At 42.2% G+C, this 4,853-nt stretch overlaps 1 long non-coding RNA gene across 1 annotated transcript; it reads right to left on the bottom strand.

Annotated features, from left to right (window-relative positions):
- Positions 1 to 233: 233 nt before the first annotated feature.
- On the bottom strand, positions 234 to 2,672 carry LOC133148459 (uncharacterized). The gene is made up of 4 exons (XR_009712612.1): positions 1,512 to 2,672; positions 1,233 to 1,405; positions 954 to 1,096; positions 234 to 875 (listed from the first exon to the last, which is right to left on the bottom strand). It is a non-coding gene; the product is annotated as an uncharacterized LOC133148459 (long non-coding RNA).
- Positions 2,673 to 4,853: the final 2,181 nt, after the last annotated feature.

Raw genomic sequence — 4,853 nt, 5'->3', positions numbered from 1 at the left:
GAGCAGTGAGCAGCAGCGGTGCCGCGCTCGGGAATCAGTTGGTGATCTAACCCCCCAATTCCAACCCTTAATGCTGAGTGCCAAGCAGGGAGGCAATGGGTCCCATTTTTATAGTCTTTGGTATGACCCGGCCAGGGTTTGAACCCACAACCTTCCAGTCTCAGGACGGACACTCTACCACTAGGTCACTGAGCTGTTTAAATATTGGAAACAAAATATAATAAATCACACACAAGAGAAGGAAAAAAATAGTGCCTTTTGGGACAAAATACAGTTTTTTTAATTGAGTCAAAGAAGTAATGCAAGAAATAATATAAATAACTTTCAAAAACGCTGAAGACATAACAAATAAAAACATATCAAGTATTTTACTGATTCAATAGATAATAATCGCTGTGTGCCCTGCGATTGGCTGGCAACCGGTTCAGGGCGTCCCCCACCTACTGCCCGATGACGGCTGGGATAGGATCCAGCACACCTGCGGCCCGCGTGGGGACTAAGCGGTTCAGAGAATGAATGGATGGATGGATGTTATGTTAATTTCAGTGTTATTTTTTAAGAGTTTAAGTGCAACATGATTGAAGACGCTGTTATACAAAAGATAATGCAAACATAATTTGAGGCAAAAAATATAATAAATAAATAAATAAATAAATAAATAAATAAATAAATAAATAAATAAATAAATAAATAAATAAATAAATAAATAAATGAATAAATGAATGAATGAATGAATGACTGAATGAGAACAGAAAACAGACTGTATCTGAGGCTTAGTAGAGTAAAATCAGAGGCTTCCGACTGTTAAAGGCCAAGCTGTTCTTTGTCTGCATTTCTGGATGCGTGTAGAACCACAGGCAAGACCCAAGAACATACTAAAAAAAAAACATGAAAGATGTGTTGAGGAAAAGGAGCAAAATGCTTCATGAAAATATTCCTTGATGGTTACTCACAGAAGAATCAGAAGAAGTCCTGTGTGTTACCATGCTGGTTTGGGAGTTTGTGTTTCATGTTACCGTGCTGGTTTGGGAGTTTGTGTTTCATGATGCTGGCCTCCGTTGTACAGGTCTTTTGGAAAGTCTTGGCTCTCCCTGTGCTATAATATAACATCATAATTAATTCATTTTGAAAAATCACATTACAATACAGTCATAAATCAAGCATATGTACAACTTGTGTCCATCTTAAGTGAATGATATGAACACATTCAATTTGGAATCACAATTACTTACCTGTTGCTTGGAGTCAATAGAAAAGGAGAATAACACTGGTCCCATGGATCTTCTTAAAATGTCGGTCATTTTTTTGGCGAGACAGGCCAGGTCTCATCAAGGCTGAGTACCAAGTTGGCCAAACAAATGGTCTAGACAAATGGAGCATGTGGAGCCACACGCAACATAGAAAACTGAAGAAGAAAAAACATAGAGGTGGTTGAGGACATGAGTTGAAAAAGACATTCAAAATTAAAGAGAGTGTTTTGTAACAATAGTCAATAATAATTGGCTACTTACAGAGGAATGAGAAGTCCTGCTTCTTGCCACCCTGGTTTGGGAGTCTCTCTCTCTCTCTCTCTCTCTCTCTCTCTCTCTCTCTCTCTCTCTCGTGTAACGTCAGCGCTCCAACTTGGTGTCGTGGAGCCACGCCAGCATCTCTGGTCCCAGGTCGAAGAGGCCGGCCTCTGAGGGTGGTCTATATGTTGGTGTAGGTGTTGATGGTGTGGTCGGCTGTCTGCTCGAGGGCTCCGCACTCGCATGCCGCACTGTCCGCCAGACCCCACTAGACATGTTGAAGCGCCCAACACCAGTTCTTAAGCGGTTCAGTGTGGTCCACTGCTGGCGAGGTAGTTCGTCTCCTCCTATGGCGCCGTCTCCTGGTTCCCAGACATAACTGTGCATGAGGGAGGGGCCAGCTGCCTCCCACTCCTGCTTCCAAGCTGCTGCCAGCCAGGCATCTCTGGAGATGTCTTCAGGGATGGAATTGAGCATCTCTTGTGCTGCCATGTTGTAGGGGTGGCGTGCCTTGAGTCTGCTTGGGAGTCATTCGTCCATGATGAATGTTTTTGCATGCTCAAGGTCTTTGTGGAGAAAAAAGGACAATCCAGCAAAGTTGATTGAAAATGTATGATTGTACAGAGGGCTTACACAAGCTTAACTATAAATTACAACATGTTACAATTTTATAATTACATTACAATAAGGTGATATGTCATGCCTACCTCTGGCCTCCATTCTGGGATGAACTGCTTTCGCCAGATAAAAACTGTTAAAATACAAAGGAGTGAAATAGCAGCATTTACTCTCTTTAGAAAGAAAGGAAAAAACATGTTTCATGACGAGCAACTTACCTCATCTGTTTTCTGTTCTCGCCTGGTGATTATGACATTCAAAAAAATTCAAAATAAAAGTTCAAAACAATTAAAAAATTAAAATGTAAAAGGCCTTCCCTTAACTCATCTTTAAAATTTGATTGTAAAATAAAGGTTTAAAAGGTTAAAATTTGATTGTAAAATAAAGGTTTAAAATTTTAAAATTTGATTGTAAAATAAAGTTTTAAAAGGTTAAAATTTGATTGTAAAATAAAGGTTTAAAAGGTTAAAATTTGATTGTAAAATAAAGGTTTAAAAAGTTAAAAAGTCTCCTCTCAACCATAAGTTAATTTAAAAATGTAAAAAGGTAAAAGTTTTAAAAGTTAAAATTTTAAAAAAATAAAAGTAACATTTTTAAAAATTAAAACGTTAAGTTAAGGGAAGGCTTTTTAAAAATAAAAAGTTGAGTTAAGGGAAGGCTTTTTAAAAATTAAAAAGTTGAGTTAAGGGAAGGCTTTTTGAAATTTTAATAAGCCTCTGCCTTCCCTTAACTCAACGTGATTCCTCACCGACCCCCAACCACTATTCCAGCAGGTTTCTTTCATTTGTCATTTTGAGCAACTTTCGCCCCAGATCCCATCTCACCTAAAGGCAACAAATCACCCACCACATCCCACCACTAATATTATACACTTACGACAACGTTCACGTTCTGATTTCCATCCTTTTTGCAAATGCTGAACCACATGATTTAGCTGTGACTTACCTTTCAGTGGCCAAAACACAGAAAACAGGATTGTGATAGCTGTAGTACGTTTGCAAGACACCTGAATGAAGAGCACACTGAGGTCGAGAGACAAAAATTAAGTCAAGCAATGTGTTTTTGTCAGTGGTAGCAGTGGTTATGAGTTGCGTGTAACCTGTTGAGCGAAACAAATCGAGAATGGGCTTGAATGAGGCAGATAGCATATCTTCATTAAAATCTCCACATACCAAGATCTGATGATGGTCCATTACTTCAAGGTACCGCAAGAGATTTCCCAAGCTTGGCAGAAAAGTGCGCAGACTGTTGCCTGGAGGCCTGTAAACGGCAGCAATCAACACATTGAGGGGAGCTTCAAGTTTCACCACAACAAATTCAATGTCGGTCACACCCTGTATGTATTTCTTTTCCTGGGCTGCAATGTGACTTTTGACACAAATACCTACGCCGCCACCAAGTTTTGTTGCCAAGTCAGGACAGTTTGTGTAAGAATCTCTTCGGTTCCTGTGAAACATTGTGAAGCCTTCCAAGCAGGCACGTCCATCAGCCACAGATCCTTGAAGGTGTGTCTCTGTGAAGCACAAAACATCAGCAAAGTGCAGCTCGTGGTGGCACCTGATGTCCTGCACATGACAAGACAGCCCTTCGGTGTTATGATGGACGACAACCAGGTGATTTGCTCGATCTACCGACGGCATCACGTGAAGGAGTGGCATGACGCTCTCCAAAGAATCCTCTGCCATCTCAGCAAGAGCAGCAGTGATTTCTGGATTTGCATGAAGTCTTCTCTCGTCCATATGCAGAATATGCAGACCGCTGAGCGAGGTCACTCTACTCAGAGCTACGTACCCCATGCCGTGTTCGAAAACGCCTTTCAGCGAAACAGCAGCCTCTGACGTTGTCATGCCTTGTACCTTGTGGATCGTGCAGGCAAAAGCAAGCTTGATGGGAAACTGTCGGCGCGTCACTCCAGGCTTTTTCAGCTTCTCCTCCTGTCTGTCAATGTACACACGGTTAGCGGCACGCGCTGTGTTACTCACATGATCAAGTTCCAACCCAACTTTCTTTACGCGGGCTTCATTCGGATAGTTGACCAATTCCACAATTTTTCCAAACGTCCCGTTGCACAGACCTGCTTGAACATCAAAATTACGCGTGAGCATAACACGAGCACCGAGGGCAACTCTGATCGAGTCCGGGAGCTCGCTCTTAGCGCCTTGCACAGGGAAACTTTGCCTCGCCATTCTGCCGGTTTGTTTGTCCTTCTTGTAGTCATCTGCATCAATTTGTACAATGTCCTTATGAAGCAGATCCAGCATCGCAGAGTTATGGCCATCTACCTGTTTATTGGTGGCAAAAACATGCAGAATATGACTTGGACACATTTCTGGAGAAGTGTACCTCGTAGCAAGAAGAGCTCTGTCCAGTTCCGAAAGTTCATCAGACTTTTCTTTCACCCGGAGTCGGTTCAGCAGTTCGGCAAAGGCAACATCGTCTTTCTGCCTCATGATGGCGGTGAGCGTGATCTTTTTGAAGTTGTCACGCCAGTGGTCCAGCCGAGTGGGATCGTACACGCATAGCGGTTTGGACTGTCTCACGGGAGGGAGCTGAAAGAAATCTCCAACAGCAAGAACAGACATGCCACCAAAAGGTAAATTGATGCCTTTGATTTGTATCAACCTGGCATTCACGTAGGCAAAGAGGTCTTTGGACACCATGGAAATCTCGTCGATGATGAGTATTTGGGCGATCGACAGCTCGGCTCTGACTTCGTCCAGTTTATTG

Source organism: Syngnathus typhle, unplaced genomic scaffold, assembly GCF_033458585.1.
Source record: "Syngnathus typhle isolate RoL2023-S1 ecotype Sweden unplaced genomic scaffold, RoL_Styp_1.0 HiC_scaffold_94, whole genome shotgun sequence".
Lineage (NCBI taxonomy): Eukaryota > Metazoa > Chordata > Actinopteri > Syngnathiformes > Syngnathidae > Syngnathus > Syngnathus typhle.
Note: the sequence above shows the minus strand (reverse complement) of the source record. Positions and strands in the feature narration are given on the sequence as shown.